The sequence below is a fragment of the Molossus molossus genome, unplaced genomic scaffold (assembly GCF_014108415.1).
Source record: "Molossus molossus isolate mMolMol1 unplaced genomic scaffold, mMolMol1.p scaffold_m16_p_6, whole genome shotgun sequence".
In the NCBI taxonomy this organism is placed as follows: domain Eukaryota; kingdom Metazoa; phylum Chordata; class Mammalia; order Chiroptera; family Molossidae; genus Molossus; species Molossus molossus.
The window spans coordinates 97576698-97594597 of NW_023425399.1; positions in this window are offsets into that span (position 1 = coordinate 97576698).

Sequence of the window (17900 nt, forward strand, 5' to 3'; positions counted from 1 at the left end):
GCATTGGGTGGGGCCTGTTGAGGGCCGTCGCTTGGCCCACCTTCCTTAGTCAAGCCGAGAGTGGACGTATGCCCATCCCCTGGGAAGAACCGGGGCCCGCCTGGAGGACGGGACGAGCCAGAGGCGGAAAGATGGTTCCGCCGAAGCCGCGGTACTGGACCCACATTGGGCGCGCCCATAAGTGAATGAGCGGGCGAGTGGGCGGGGCCCTCGTAGTGGTAAACGGGGGTGGGGTCCGAGATGTAAATAAGCCCACGTAGGGGATCTGTGGGCATTACTACCAGGGTGAAGGATGCCAGGTAGTTTTGTTTAACCTGGATCTTGGTTCTCTTTTCGGTAAAAAATGCTGCTAATAATACATGCTGTGAACGATCCTTGTGAAGTCTAGAAGATAAGCTCGATGCCCCTTAATTGCTGGATTATCTTCCCCTGCATTTCCCCACTGTTAGGTGGAGTTGGTAGGCCGCCAGCATCTGCGCTGCAAAGGCTCTAATTAAACTGCGCGCTGCCCAAAACTTCGCTTTCACTGTCGGCACAACCAAATCTCTGCTGAAATATGGAACCCAACTAACCATGCACATCAAGTATTTATTAAGCACTTACTAAGTTAGGCAGGACGCACCATAAAACTAAAGTTGAAAAGAAAGTTCGGTCTCACGCAGGTAGTTGGTGGCAGGGACAAGACAGTTGGCTCCCTGTTCTGCGCCCAGCCTGCTACGCTCCTTACTTCGTGGATTTCACTGGCAACTTAAGCAGGAAAGGGGCACTAACAATGCAAATCAGTGTACAGGAAGTACCAAATGACCATTTCAAATAGTAAGAGCCCTTGAAGTATATGCATTCTTTTCAGAAATGAAAGCTTCCCTGAGGAAAATGTCTTCTGGAGAGAGATTTGGCCATTCCCTGAGTCCTACTAAATTTGGTTTTCCAGATGTCCTTTCAAAATCTCCTTCATGTCCACCATCTCTCTCCTTAAGCATAGAAATTCTTTTCTCATCGAAAAGTTGTGAGGAAGGGCATGAACCCTGGAGGTAGGCAAACTGTAGTTTTGAATTCAGCTCTGTTCCAAATCTGTGATCTTTGGCAAGTGCAACTTACCTGCAATGAATAGCTATTCAAATGTAGTTGTGTGATGATTAAATAAAATCATAATATCACAGGGTTTTGGAGTTAAAATCAATAATGGTTAACATTTCTTCCCTTCTGTTGGCTTTATGTATTTATGTGAGATGAACCTACTCAGCAGAAATTCTTCAAAAATTCACCTTCAGGGTGTTTTATGCCATTGTCAGCTCTACTCACCCTTTTTAAAAAATAGCTTGTGAAACAGACCTAGGAAGCCAACTGATGGAACTGTTCCACCTCCTAAGCCTCTGCTTCCACATCCTGGAGCCACCAGGAATGATCATCTAGGCCTAAGGCAAAGGCTCTTCAATTTAGAAGTAGGAAGGCTGTTTCTAGGTCTTGGTCCTTCTTCCTGCTGACAAAAGCCAACCATTTTAATATGAAATGGTCTATAAAAAGCTACCCTGGGTGACAAATCATTTATCCTATGTGACCAGGATGTACATTTATTTGGGTATTCATCTGGGTGAGTAGAAATAGAAACAAAAGCAGGGCTGACTGAGATTCCAGAAGAATCTGCTATGGGAGTTAGGGTACAGTTGAAGGGTACAGTAGATGATATGCTTGAGGTTTAAGACCATCTCTCCAAAGTGTCAGACTTTGGGTCCCAGCTCTTCCATTTAGGAAACCTCTCAGGATCTGTAAGATTGAGGAAAGGGAAGGAGGGGCAATCTTGCTACCAGTGCAGCCCCCAAAGGGTTTAGAAATGTGAACATGCCTACTGTCCCTTCTGCTAGAAAAACCAAAGTGGGTCAAGACAGAAACTGAAGGCAGATGGAGTAGGGATTGCCGTGGCAACAATCAACTTGGAAATCCACTGGGCTACTTTAAGACCTATCATCAGTAGATCCCTATTACACAAGTTACATTAAGTGAATCTTATTTTTATGTGGATAGATACTAAGTTTAACCCTTCATTACTCATGACACTACAAAATCAATGAAATTAAAATCAATTCAGAATCTATTTAAAAGTACTTAACTGTACTAGAAAGATATAGGAAAAATGGTAATGGTGGTTGCTCCTGGAAAGAGAACCTGGAAGTCATGAGTGGAAAACTTAAATTTTATCATTACCTCTGTAGTTTGAATTTTTGAAAATATTTAACCATGTGTTGATTTTCAAAAGATATAACGTATAGTCCATCTCTCTTATCAAATCAGGAAATCCTTTCCTGGTTACTCTAGCCCACAGGATATCACTCACCTAAATATTCTCTCATGGTCAGAATGATATACATATGACTTCACTTTGATTAATATTGATCTGTTACTTTAGTCTTGAGCAGATTTTTAGCTTCTCCTGTATGTATGTTTTGTCTCCCCATTTAGATTGTACATTCCTGAAGGATAAGGAAAGTATCTAATTCTCAGTTGTCTTCCCGCATCCTTACCAAAGTACTAAGTAATTGAAGAAATGTGAAATAACAGCATTTGTATAGCATACTGTGTTTGTCATAGATCTGCAAGCATTCTACAGCTTTGCCACATCCTTCCAGTTTATAGTTGCCCTCAGTACAACTATTGAGCATCTCTTCAGCATCTGATCTCTGTATTTTCTCATGCTGGTGGAATTAAGTTGCAGGGAGCATTGCTATCTTAGGGAAAGATCTAGTTATTTGCAACTGAAAGGACTGATTACATGAGATAACCTAAAAAAATTGTAAAGAACAAATGGGTGGGATTACTTTTGTTGTAAATCATAATAAAAAAAATTCAACACTAGCTGGGTTTTTATCTCAATACAATGGAATTTTATGTTTTATTTATTTTTATTTTATTTTATTTTTTATTTTTTTATCCTCACCCGAGGATATTTTTCCATTTTTTGTACAGATAGAGTGGGAGGGAGAGAGAGGAAGGGAGAGTGAGAGAGAAACATCAACATGAAGGGACACATCGAGTGGCTGCCACCTGCACGACCAACCAGGGCCGGGGATAAACTGCAACCGAAGTACGTGCCCTTAGCGGGAACCGAACCCGGGTCTCTCCAGACCGCAGGCCGACGCTCTAACCGCTGAGCCAAACTGGCCAGGGCTGGAATTTTATGTTTTAAATGAACTTATAGTAAAGATGTGTACGCCTTCCTCTATAGGTACACACACATACACACACTCATTCCTTATTCACATGCTAGTTTTTGTTGAAAATGAAAACTAACATCTGATAGAGACAAGAATAATACATATACGAAAGCCCCAGCCAGTTTGGTTCAGTGGTTAGAGTGTCAGCCGGAGGACTGAAGTTTCGAAGGTTCAGTTCCAGTCAAGGTCATGTACTTGGGTTGCTGGTTCAATCCCCAGTAGGGGTTGTGCAGGAGGCAACCAATTCATATGTCTCTTTCACATGGATATTTCTCTTTCACGCTCCCTCCCTTCCTCCCTCCCACTCTCTCTAAAAGTCAATGAAAAAGATATCCTTGGGTGAGGATCAACAACAACAATAAAAAAGTATATACAAGAAAAACGAATTGAATCCAGCAAGTATTTATCAGTTATCTGTTATGTGCCGATCATAAAAGCATTGCTTGATTATGAAGGAAAACTCTTATTCTAAGGCCAAAATCACTCAAGAAAACAAACCTTACAGGTAGGTTTTTTTGTTTTGTTTTAATTTAAAGAGAGAAAGACTGTGAGAGAAGTTGGCTCTGGATGAGAGAAAAGTATTTGGGGAAAACAAGTTCTATCTCCTCATTCTCTAGACAGCTGATAATTAATATATTTCTTGGCTATACATTTGAAAATGTAAATGATCATTGGATCAATTTATCATTAGATAGCTAATTCAGTGAATGTCCAAATATCACTTGGAGTGTTATAATACAATGCCAGTGCAATGAGTATTCCCATAAAGGCACTTAAATATTATCTTAAGATCTACATATTTGGAGGCGGGGAGAACAGGCCACTATCTAAACCCTAAAAGAACAAAGGTAGAAATGATTTAAAGTCTGTTGTGAGGAGGCATAATTTGGTAGTCAAATGTCAACAGTAGGGCCTTATGCCTTGTTTGTAATTGTGTGTGACCATATTGACTGAGCCAGGCTGCCAGTAGGCAGGATAAGTGTGTGAAGGTATAATACTCTTGGGAAATTTCAAGCATATTAGCATAATTGTTCTGATGAAGACTGAAGAGCTTATTTAGCATAACTGACTAGACTAGACAATAGATGCATAATCAGCGCCCTAATGATTGAATTAATGAGCCTCAATTGTTTGTCCTTACTGTAAATAGTCCTCAGTTATGAAAAAGACATTTTGCTGAAGGAGTCTGACAGCTGATGAATGTCCAGAATATAATTAATGGTAGGAGAGAGCCAATTACTACAGTGGTGTATTTCAAGGGGTGAATTACATAATTACGTGGAGGTTTCATATCACCTTCTCTTTGCCTTTGTACAGTCATGGAGCTTGATCAGTATTCTTATTTTGAGGCTAAGGAAACCAAGGACTAGACTTCTCCAGAGTTCTGTGGCCACTTAGTGTCAGGGGTTATACGAATAGTGGCTACAGTTTCTGCTCTGGGACTGCTCACTAACTCTTCTACCTGTCCCTGGTCTGCACCCTCATGCCTGCCTTTGCTACTCTCTTCAATCTCCCTGTTCCCATTACTTTATGTCCTAACAAACTATTTCAGTCAAAATAGTGGCAAATTTCCTATTCACACCAAAACCCCCAACACTAAACATGTCTATCTCTAGGTTCATCCTTCCAGTGATGTTTTGCGAAAGATCTGATCCTCCTCCTAGAGAAGGCTTTTTCTTCTGCCTATTCTTTGTTCCCTTGACCACCCAGTCTAGATTAGCATCCCACCCATACACCAGTCACACTATCATATCACCTTTTACATTTTTCTTTAAAACTGTTACCACTATCTGGAATTATCATGCTCATTTATTTCTGTGCAGATTTATCATTTGTTACCATTCCCTACTGAATGTAGGCACAACAAGAGCAGGAAACATCTTCTTCACCGAAGTATCCCTAATTCAAACATACATGGAGGCACTCAATAAATATTTTTGAATGGATGGATAATTTTTACTTAAGTTCACTCAAACTCTTCTCCTGTTTTTCTTTGTGGGTGTCTTAGCCCAATTTCCTAGAAAACAGAGCCTGATGCAAGGATTAAGGGCTGATGCTTCACTTAGGATGTATTATCCCAAAGCAGCAACAGTGAGGGAAAAGGCAAGGAAGAATGGGAAGCAATGTGTGATGTGTTACTGTGATAACCACTGCTAATGACAAGCCTGGAAGAGTAACAGCCAGTCTCTTAACAGGTGTAACCACTTGGCCACACAGGACATCTTCATACAGAATATATGGAGTAATCATGCTTTGGAACAATCTGAGGAAGGGAGGAACTTTATGTCCCCTGTTTCCTGTTGGTCAAAGGTTGTCCCACAGGAAGTTAACATTCCCACACTGCCCAGTTGTGTTATCCATATTCTCTGATAGCCACTCAGAAAGCCAGGTGCCCTGCCCTAGAGTCCAGAAGTGTTGGGAGGAAACTATGGGTCTGTGGCTGGTCAACCTCGGACAGTCTAACCAAATGGGATTTATCTAAGTCACTCATGGTGGTAGCTGAAACAGAGCAAAGGGCCACAGGTCCCAGAGATGCTGAAGCCCAGAAAATCTGAGAAGACACATACACTGAGCCTGAAATAGAGTCATTGTTACCACAGCAAAGATAGGACCAGATCTGTACCCGGCACATCCTACAATAGTGCTATTTAAATTTTTGTTGAATAAATGAATGCATGCATAAGTGGCATTATCATCTACTGACTTAAGCTGAAAAGTTGGAGTCATCCATGATCTTTTTTCTTCCTTTATTCCTATATATTGAAATGAGGACAAAATTCTTTTGGGCTCTAACTTCATAATACATAATACATCTCAGATCCAGTACCTCCTCTCCAAGCTCATTGCTTTGATTCAGACCTTTGTCATCTTTCGTTGGAAGTATTGCTATATCTACTTAATTGGTCTTCTTATATTTAGTCTTGCTCCCCTGCAATTCATTCTTCTCCCTGCTGCCAGGATTTAATAGCATATTTTCTCATTGCAAATCTGATGTTACTATCTTGATCAAATTGTTTTTGTTTTTTGTTGTTGTTGTTTTTTCAGGATAGAATCAAGACTCTTCAGCATGCCTAAAAGATTCTTCATGAGCTATCCTAGTCTAGTCTCTCTAGCTTTACACCTCACCACTCCCTACCTTACTCCTACCCCAGCCAGACTGAACCCCTGGCAATTTTTCCAGTACACCATGCTCTCTCATTTCTCATGCTCTTTGTTCTGCCTGGAATGCATTTGTGCCTGATGAACCTGTATTTATGTAGCCCCATTCATCCATTCATCCATTCATCCATCCATCCATCCATCCACCCACCTATCCAGTATTCTTTGTAATAGCTAGGGTTCTTTGTTGCAAGCAACAACAAAAATTGACATTGCTGATTTAAGAAGGGAATTTGTTGAAAAGATACTGGGAGGCTGACAAATGCTGGGAATGCTGCAGAAATGGGCTTTGACAATAAGCAAAAACAAGGAAGTCTAGGCCGCTGCTAGGATCACAGCCAAAATCACAGTATAGCAGGTTGAAGGAGGTGGCCATTGCTGCCACCACCATTAAACATAGGGTACCTCAGTTTACACTTCCAATTCAAAGGCACTGGACAATGGTAGCACTCACCACTGACACTACCAGCAGTGTTCCTGGAACCAGATGTCACTGCAGTACCTGTTATTACCACCAAAATGGATTCTTCACCAAACCTACTTTGCATTACCAGAGCTCGCTCTTTGAAGCTGGGGCAGATCCATTAGGTTTGCCAAGTTCAGCATATGTTTTTTGCTGTAGTTGCAGGCAGGGCTGGGAGAGTAAGGAGCTGACATTTTTCTGCTTCTATATTGTAATTGGGATCTGCTTCTTGCCAGTAATCATTAGATTACCTTAAGCAAGATCAAGGGGATCAGATGCTGGTGAACCCCCGAATGACAAATGTCCACTATGTTCTCAAATTCGCTCAACAAGCAAATTGTACATTTACCTATGCCAAGTTCTCTGAAGCACTAGGGATACAAAAATGAATAAGGTGAGCACTTCACACCCACTGGGATATCTATGGTCAAAAAGACAGAAAATAACAAATGTTGGCAAGGACATAGAGAAATTGATGGGAGGAATATAAAAAGGTACATTCACTTTGGAAAACAGTTTGGCAGTTCCTCACAAGATTAAACACAGTAATCAGATGACTTGGGAATTCCACTTGTAGGTATACACCCAAGAGAAATGCCAACACATGTCCATTCAAAATCTTGTACACGAACATTCATAGGAGCATTGTTCATCCATAGCCCAAAGTGGAAACAACTCAAATGCCCATCCACTGATGGATGGACAAATTGTGTCACTCATACAATGGGATATTATTTGGCCATCAAAAGGAATGAAGTTCTGAAACATGCCACCACATGGATGAATCTTGGAAACATTGTGCTAAGTGAAAAAAGCCAGTCACAAGAGATCACATACTATATGATTCCACTTGAAACATCAAGAACAGGCAAATCTGTAAGGATAGAAAGGTTAGTGGTAGCTAAGTCTGGGAATGAAGGAGGGCAGGATGGGGAATAGCTGCTAATGGGTACAGGGTTTCTTTCTACAGTAATAAAAATGTTCTAAAATTATATTGTGATGATTATATAAATTTATAACCTAAAAACTATTGAATTGCATACTTTGAATAGGTGACTTGTGTGGTAGGTGGATTATATCTCAATAAAGCTGTTTTTAAGATATGAATAAGAGGAAAGGCTCCCTTTCCTCAAGGAGCTGAGGTGCTTATGGGACAGCAAACGAACAAGAAAACAATAGGTTCCAATTAATGGCAAGCCTCTTTCTCACTCCTACCTCTTCTTTCTTCATTTCTCAAGAGGGAATAGGTCTCCTCCTTCCTGTTACAGCAGTTATACTTTTTTATTGTCTTTCTCCGAAAAGTGAGATCCTTGAGGTAGTAGTTAGGTCTGTGTCTTTGAACTTTGGATCACCAGGGTTAGATGCAGAGCCTGGCATACAGCAAGCTTACAATAGTTGTCTGTTGAATGGTGACTAAATGACAGAGCCAGGACTAGAACATGGGTCTCCTAAACCCCAGGTCAGCACTCCTTCCCACTGCATCAACCACATTGGTGCCTGAAATGAAAACTCAGATCCAACCGCTAGCCAGACAGAAGTCTACACAAAAACCATCTTGTCAGTTTTCAGGTATGTGTTTATGTTTTACACTACAAATGTGATTTTGCTGTTTCCTTCCTAATTATGCTGTGTCCTTTGCATAATCTTTCCACTCACCTCATTTACAGCTCCCTCCCTTGAGTTCATCAGGCAGCATCAGCTTTGTTGGCATCTTTAGCATCTTGTCATTGTGACTTCTCACCCATCAGCTGGTCAGCAGTGAGTGGGACTTCCTTGCCTCTGTAAGCAGGATTTCCAAGGCCAATTTAAGAGATTTGGTTTTCTACTTAACCAAGAAGTATCAAGTACAACTATTACAAGTAAAGATTATTTAGAAAAATACTTTTCACAGTCAATTGAGGTATAACTTTAAAACAAATATTCTCTACTTTTTAAAAACAGCTTTATTAAGATATTATTCACATAATATACAATTTGCTCATTTAAACTATACAATTTAATGGTTTAATATATCCACAAAGCTATGCAACTATCGTCGCAATCTAATTTTAGAAGATTTTCATGATTCTCAAAATAAACCCCTTACTGTTAGTATTCATTCTCCATTGCTCCTTTCCCTAACCCCAGCCCTAGCCAACCACTGATCTACTTTTTTTTTTTTCTTTTATAGATTTGCCTATTCTGGATGTTTTATGAAAATGGAATTATATATTATGTGGCCTTTTGTGACCGGCTTTCATTTAGCGTAAGATTTTCGAGGTCCACCCATACAGTAGCATGTCTCAGTAATTCATTCCTATTTGTGACCTTATAATACTCCATTGTATGGATATGCTACATTTTGTTTATCCATTTATCAGTTGATGTTGATGAGCACTTGAGCTATTAGCTATTAAGAGTAAGGCTGCTAGCCCGGCGGGTGTGGCTCACTGGTTGAGCGTTGACCCAAGAGAGTCGCTGGTTCAATTCCCGGTCAGGGCACATGCCCAGGTTGTGGGCCCAATCTCCAGTGGGGGGCATGCAGGAGGCAGCCAACTGATGTTCTTTCTCATCGTTTCTTTCTCTCCCACTCCCCTTTCTCTCTAAAATCAATAAAGAAAAAAAATTTTTTTAAAGAGTAAGGCTGCTATAAATATTCATGTGTAAGTTTCTCTGCTGCATTCTACTTTATAACTTTATAATTTCCCTCTTCTGATTCTCTGTGACTAAGTATGCTGCCTATCAGTTTACAAGATTCTGCCAGGCTTTTTATAAAGGATTATTAATGGGTGTTGAAGGCCCAGCAAACACAACATACTGCTATTGGAATTTGTTGTCCATATATAAAATATTTCACAGCACTGATGAAACAGTTATGTCTGCAATAACATTTTGTGACTTTTATTCAAAGATGTCAAGGACCCAAGTTCTCTATTCATTCAGAGTGCTCCTGTGGAATCTACTTGTATTAGAGACTGTGCACTGGGAAGAGAAGGAATAGGGCATAGTCCTTTCCCTGTAGGTTCTTCTATTCTGTTAGAGGAGACAGCCATGGGGGAGGCAGCTCATCTGATCTTGGAGATTGGGGCAGACTTCCCAGAAGAAGAGGCAATTGTAGCTAGGATGATACTGCTGAGAATTAGCTAAGCAAAGAGTCAAGAAAGCAAAGGAAACCGTGCAAAAGCCTGAATGTTGGAGGAGCATGTCTGCACGAGAAGAAGGAAGGAAAAGAGGTGGGGGAGGGGCAACAGGAGGTGAGGAAAGAGATGAACAAGTAAAGAGGAGCCACACCATTCAAGGCTTTGAAGGTCAAGCTAAGGGAAAGATCCGCAGCTTAAAGGGGAAGTGTTCAAAATTAAGCAGAATCAAATGTTCACTTAATGCTTGACCCTCTTAAACACAAGAGCTTGTTGGAAATGTACAGTATGAAAAAGAATTCCTGAATTGCTACTTTTCAATCTTGTTAGAAGCAAATATGTTTCTTAATCAAAAATTTTCAAATGTGATATCAACTTGTAAGAAAACAGTATTGTTTTAAATTATTTTATTATTTAATAAATGTGGGGTTAGCCCCTCCTATTAACAAGTGATTAGTCTGATCTCTGAGGCTATAAAATGTTTACTGCTTGGTTCCTCACTTCTAGGCAATAAGTGGTAAATCAAGTAAGATGTGAAGAAAGAAAAAAATACATTTACATTTTACATATTATATGCATTTAATGAATTACTTATTCAAATAAGCACCACAAATAATTCCAAGAGTATCAGGACTAGTTTCTCTCATTAGCACAATTATAATTAATACATTTTTTAAACTAGCCCTACCCAGGCCTTCACCTAAGAATCTTTTAAATATTTTTGCTTTGGAAATCTTTGTATCCTCTGGTCCAATTCTGAATGGACCACTGGAAGTATAATAAGCATTTATAAACATTGCAGGCAAAAATACTACTTTGTGGACTTTGTGGTAAGTATTGTGAACTTCCAGTTCAACTGGGAACATAGGAGGTGGAGTGGAAAAGGTTGGGGAGAGAAAGAGAGTGACTCTGTATGGCTAGCCTTATTGTACAGGGCTCTTAATGTATATTATTTAATATTCAAATGACCCCAGAAAAAATAAATTTTTCTTATAAACAGCAAAAGTCCCCATGGAGGTAAACTACCATGCCTAAGATCAACCAGCCACAGTGGTCATTTCCAATTGTGGTTAAAAAAAGAAAAAAATTCCACACTAAGTGCAAACCTGTGGGCAACCTTCTAATTCGCCTGGGCAGGAATGAGACTGGGTTCTCCCATAACTGGCCTTTGGAGTCTAGTTTGCATATCTGCTCTTTAGCTCTGGAGAAGGCAGTGAAAAGACCTAAGACCTGGAGTCTGGACACCGCAACCACCAGGGAAATGAGGGTGTGTCGCTTTTGGGCCTTGGTTCTACTTCCTGGATTGGGTCCCCAAGACCAGGCTGGCTGCATCCTAGGGTGCGGGGACTTGGGGAGTGTGTGTGCATGGGCATGAGGGAGGACAAGAGTTGCAGCTGGGGGCAATGTGCTTTAGCCTGGATACAGGAGCAATGAGGCAAGTGGCCAAAGGTGCTGAAGGTAGAAATGTCCCCAGTAAGGAGTTACTAAAGACAGGGCGACAGCCAGGCTTAATGATGCAGGGCAATTTCTACTACACTGTTTCAGCAGAACTTTGCTGGAGAAGCACATTCCCTAGAATGGAGAGTCACTCATTCCAAAATATTTACTGAGCAGATACAATGTGTCAGGCACAATCTAGACACTAGAAAACAGCAAATGGCAGTAAACAAAACAAAAATCTCTTCTCTCAGGGACTGCACTCTAGATGGGAATTGCATGGGAGTAGAGTAGAAAATAAGGAAAATGGTAGTAAATATAAGGGGCTGTTAAGTTTGGTGGCAAGAAATAAAGTAGGGAAGGGGAATTGACACATGCTGGATTGGGGGTGGAGGGCTGTTCACAGTTTTCAGTAGGTTAGAAAAATTCATACTTGCAGACAGTAAAGATCTGGGGAAGGAGGTTCTCAGGCAGTGCGGAGAGTGAGTACAAGACCTGGGGCAGAAGCATGTTGGGCAGGCCACTCAAGGCAACAAGGACGAACAGCGTGGGCAAAAGGGGGAGGGTGTCGGAAGGAGCTGTTTTCGAGACTTGCCTCTTAGTGTAAGATGAGCACTTCCTGCACAGTCAGCTATGAGGTTCCAGGCATAGAATAAGGAAGAGTTGGTTAGCCAGGGCTGGTTTTTTGCCATGTGAAATTAAAGAATTGAGAGGGGCAACACTGAGGAGTAATTACAATGATGGATTGTTTCAGTTATCGTTGTATAACCAACCACCTCATAACACAGTGGTGTAAAACTGCCAAGGATTCTGTGTGTCAGGAATCGGGGCAGGACCCAGTAGACGACTTGTCTCTATTCCATGATGTCTGGAGTCTCGGCTGGGCCACCTGAAGTTTGTGGGGTTTTTTATCCTCATCTGAGAACATTTTTTTCCATTTTTTGTTCAGATAGAGTAGGAAGGAGAGAGAGAGAGAGAGAGAGAGAGAGAGAGAGAGAGAAACATCGATGTGAAAGGGACACATCGAGCAACTGCCACCCACACAACCCAACCAGGGCCGGGGACAAACTGCAACCGAGGTACGTGCCCTTAGCGGGAACTGAACCTGGGTCTCTCCAGACCGCAGGCCAACACTCTAACCGCTGAGCCAAACCGGCCAGGGCGACCACCTGAAGTTTGGAGGGTGGGCTGACTGAGCTCATGCTGGCATTGCCTGGAGGCATTTTCACTCATATATCTGGCAGATGATGCTGGCTGTTGGCCAGCACACCTACACATGGTCTTTTTATGCAGTCCAGCCTCCTCACAGCCCAGAGGCCTCAGATAGCCTACATGAGAGCTCACGGTGAGTGTTCTAAGAGACAAAGTGGCAGCTGCCAGTGTCTTAAGGTCTAGTTATGGAAATTGGCACAGTGTCACTTTTACCACAATCTATTCGCACACCTGCAGAGTCCGGGTTCAAGGAAAGGAAACATAGGCCCCACCTCTTGGTGGGAGAAATGATGTTTAAAGTACAAGACTAGTAGAACTCAACTAAGTAGGAGAGGGTGTTTATAGAAAAGAAGGCAACAGGAACATATCTTCAGGAGCACTCCATCATTTAGAAGTAGGAAATATGAAGAAAATTCAGCCAAGGAGAGTAAGATGATAGGAGGAAAACCAGGAGAAAGTGGTGATTGTTTCGAGAAAGAGGGAATGATCCGCTGTATCCAGTGTCACTAATAGGTTGGGAAAAGAAGGCTGAGAAATGACCTTTGGCCATGGCAAGGTATCATGACAGTGGCAGGTGTAGTAAAGCCATGGAGATGAACATCTGGCAACAGATTGAAGAGAGAATGGGGGAAAGTAAAGACAGCAAAGATAGATGTGTCTTTTGAGTTTTTATTTTCTGTAAAGGATAGTAGAGAAATAGGACAGACTGCTGAATGGAGATGTGGATTTAAGGGAAGATTTAATAAGATAGAGCATATAATAACATTTTGTAGACTGAAGGGAATGCTGCAGTTGAAAGGGGGAAATGATGGTACAGGAGAGAGTGGATAACAGTCGGAATGATGTCCTTGAGTTGGTGAGAGGGAATGAGACCTGGTGCACAGTGCAGGATTTGGTCTAAGATGGCAGCATGGGGGTTTCACCTGTTGTATACATTCTCAATGGAGGAGAAAATTGTTCTTACTCTTTATGTCTAAAGCTCAGATGTGCATATAATCCACGAACAGATATACAGTATATCTGTGGTATTAAAATTTCATGGAGGTGGGGGACACAATTAGAAAAAAATATCTGAAAAGATTTCTTAAGGGAGTGGTAATAAAAAAGAAGTTGGGAAATACTGGTTTATTACAACTGAAGAGAAGGCAGAGAATATGAGTGGATATCCGTTAGATGCGGTGCTGGGTAACGTGGAAGATCTCTTTTGATAACATCTTTGTTCTTAGTGAATATAAGGTACAAGAAGAATCAAATGTGAGGAGGAGAAAGGAAGTTTTTCAGGTTTCCCAAGATGAGAAATTTTGAAATTGATGTTTCAGAGGGTAGGAGAGGGAATTAAATAAAGATTCACTTGATGTTGGTGGACATTTCAATGTGAGACCAGTCAACAGGTTTGTTTACTTTGTTCCAGTCACACTCAGCTGCTCAGATTAGATAGAGATCGGGTTTCACCAGGACGGATTTCACCAGAGGAGTAGAGGAAAGAGGGTTGATAAGACAATAAAAGGTGTTAGGATCAATGGATTGGAGGACCCAATGAAGTCCAAGAATACTGGAGTCAGGGTATCAGAAGTAGTGATTGGAGAATGGAACACTTAAAATTAGAATCATTTAGTTATTGAAGATAAAGTTTAGGGCATAATCATGGGAGAATGTAAGTAATTTGGTGGGGTGAAAGGTAAGATCACTGCAGGTGAGGGATCAAGGAACTGTGAGGCCACAGCCAAGAGCAAAATCACCTATAGAAGAGGGATTTTTGTTGTTAATCCTCACCCGAGGATATTTTCCCAATGATTTTTAGAGGGAGTGGAAGGCAGGCAGGCAGGCAGGGAGGGAGAAAAAGAGAAAGAGACAAACAGCAATGTGAGAGAGACACATTGATTGGTTGCCTCCCACACAACCCCTGCTGGAGATCAGATCTGTAACCCAAGTATGTGGCCTTGACCAGAATTGAACCTGTGACCCTTAGGTCTGCAGGCCGATGCCCTAACCACTGAGCAAAACCAGCCAGGGAAGAGTGATTATTTTTTATGTACCTTCTACTGTTCCCGTAGGGTTATTCTGAAGATTTAATGATATAATCTACACAAAGTTTCTAGTATATAGCTTGGTACGTAGTAAGTGCTTAATAAATGTTAGTAGAGGTTCATAATGGGTATAGGATTCAAACCACACCAGTCAATCCTCCCCAAAGTGTGTTATAAACTTGATCCATTGAAGAAGTACTCTTTCCTCTGGTTATGAGGCTAAAACTGCCTGTAGCCACCTACGCTGCCCCACAGAGAGAAATAAGGAGGTAGGGGCAACATGAGACAGGAGAGAGAGAAGATGGAGAGAGGGTTCTGGCAGTGTTTGATTCCCAAGAGTCAGTTGTCTCTACACTAGAGCTACCCTGCCTTCTCTATAATTATTTAGTTGGTCTCATGAGACAGTAAATATTTTGTAAACACTTTAATTTTGTTTTGCTGAAGCTAGTTGGAGCTGAGTTCCTGTCTTTTGCAACAACAATAAAATAAATAATAAGGGAAGGTACCTCTTACCTCATGCTAGTCAAAGTGATCTAATACAAGGTTCGTACATGGAGATCTTTTAGAGCCATAGAGAGGAGGAAGTGTTGTGAGCTTTCACCAACATCTGATTAAGATTCATACCTGGTGGGCTCTCTCTGGAGGACCCCCACACCTTTTTTCCCTCTCAGGTATAACTTTACTATTTTTTTCTAATGTCTAAAGACCTCCATGAGACTTTCAACCAGGGGAGCAGTAGGCAGCAGAAGCTCGTCCAGGGCTAACCCCCTGAACCTGTCTCCAAGGCTCCCTTTCCTCTGACTTTTCAGTGAGCTCACAGCAGCCCCGCCTTGGCTCACTTCCATCTCTGTGACTTTTACTTCTCCGTGAATTCATGCAGCCCAGTGTGGCTCACTTCTTTTCTATAATTTCTTGGGAGCTAAAGCAGAGCTCCACCTAGTCTCTCACCTGTTGCTTCTTCTATCCTAAGCCCTTCCTTTGTTTCACTGTCCCCAATTTTTTTTTTTTTTTTTTTGGTATATGCACCTAGCAGGAACCGAACCCGGGACTCTCTGGTCCGCAGGCCAGCGCTCCAACTGCTAAACCAAACCAGCCAGGGCTCACTGTCCCCAACTTTAATAAACATACACTTGCCCGGCTGGTGTGGCTCAGTGGTTGAGCGTCGACCCATGCACCAAGAGAGGTTGCCCATTTGATTATTGGTCAGGGCACATGCCCAAGTTGTGGGCCAAATCCCCACAGTGGGGGGCATGTAGGAGGCAGCTGATTGATGGTTTCTCTCTCACAGTGATGTTTCTCTCCCTTTCTCTCTCAAAATCAATAAAGAAAAAAATTAAAGTAAACATACACTCAAAATCAAAAGAAAAAAAAAAGATTCATACCTGAATTTGTCTCAGATCTGCCATATGCTAGCTGAGTAGGCACTATAGCTTAGGGTTTCACTGGGTAACTAATGTTGTACAGAGCCGTCGAAGGCATCTTGCCCTCATCTCATGCCCTGCTATGATGTACACAGGACCAATTTATCTTAAAACTTGTTGTCAGAAAAAAATGGTACTTCTCTCAAAGAATTGGCAAGGGTCTTCTTTGTAGAAAGAAGGAACTAGGTAAGCAATTGTGCTTACTCACTTTGGCTGTCCTAGAAGCTCAGAGGCAAAGATACAGCCCACCGTGTGGGACCTTATCATCAGCATATGTGACTATATGGATTTTATATTTTCCTCCGAATTTTAGTATTCTATTCTAATTTATATTCTTTCTTAAAACTAATTTTTATCTTACTATTTTAAGTGTTATATAAAAATGCCTCAAATTATTTATGGAATAAAGTATAAATAAATACATACACACATTAGTATTCAATCTGATAAATATTCCTTCACCTCTTTACTGTGAAATGATGGAGTTAAAGGTTCCAGTGGAGATGGCAAATTCTGAAGCATCCTCTTTACTCCAAACTATAGCAGTAAAAGATGACTATAAAGAAATAAAACTAAAATAATACTACTGGGTTTAAAATGAGATAAAAATCTTCATGACCCAGAAACCACACAGAAACATCAAGAGGTAAACAGTGAAGCCGTGGCTCACTGAGCTGCTGTTGCAGAGGCAGCGGAGGTGGCTCGGTGTTCAGCTTCCCCAGAATGATGGGGCTCAAATGTGCTCCACATGACAGTGTATCAAAGCCAAGATCACTTTCCTGATCATGAAGGGAACTCGAAAAAGAAAACTGTGGTTGACTAATGTGTGTGCTTATAGCTTTTATAGAGGCAGGAGGAAACTCTAGGAAGGTAGGAGACAGAAACACAGTCCCATGACCAGAAACTGAAATAAGCTGCCCAATGGCCTGATGACTGGATCTGAAACAGCCTCAGTATCGCTACAGGACCAGAACCCCCAACCACATATATGGCCTACTTATCTGTTAGACCCACATATATAAGACCTAGACTGAGATACTGGGGTGAGGGTGGGGGAATAATAAGAAGCAATCAGAAATCTACTAAATAGGGAAGAGAGATAGAAACAACTCTCCTTCTCAAAGTGAGTTTACAAACTAAAATTATGCAAGGCACATGAAGAAATCGAAGGCTAAGAAAGACCACAGTCAAAACCAGTAATTAAAATACAAATTTGCTGATACACCTGAAACTATAAAAAATAATTCTGAATGTCAATTGTAGTTGAAAAATAAAATGTTTTAAATTGTCTCTAAAAATATAAAATAAAGTACAAATTTGCTCCATTAGAGATAAATTGTAGGGTTTATTCTGAAAACAGATCTAAATACAAGTGTGTTATATTAAAAACCACATCCATAAAATGAAAGGCAAATAAAAAAGTATACAGGCAGAAATAAGCATAGCTATCAATATATGACAAAATTGATTAGAAATTTTGAAATAAAAATACAGATTTTAAAATTAAAAACCTAGACCACTGGGTACTTTTAAAGTACAAAGAAATGAATTAGATGATAGTATCACAATTCACTCAGAATACAGCACAAAACATAAAAACATAAAAGGTTTTTTTTTTTTATCCTCACCTGAGGACATTTTTTCATTTTTTGTTCAGATAGAGTGGGAGGAAAAGAGAGAGAGAGAAACATTGACGTGAAAGGAACACATCAAGTGGCTGCCACCCACACGACCCAATCAGGGCGGGGGACAAACTGCAACCGAGGTACATGCCCTTAGCAGGAACCGAACCCGGGTCTCTCTAGACCGCAGGCTCTAACTGCTGAGCCAAACTGGCCAGGGCACATAAAAGGTTT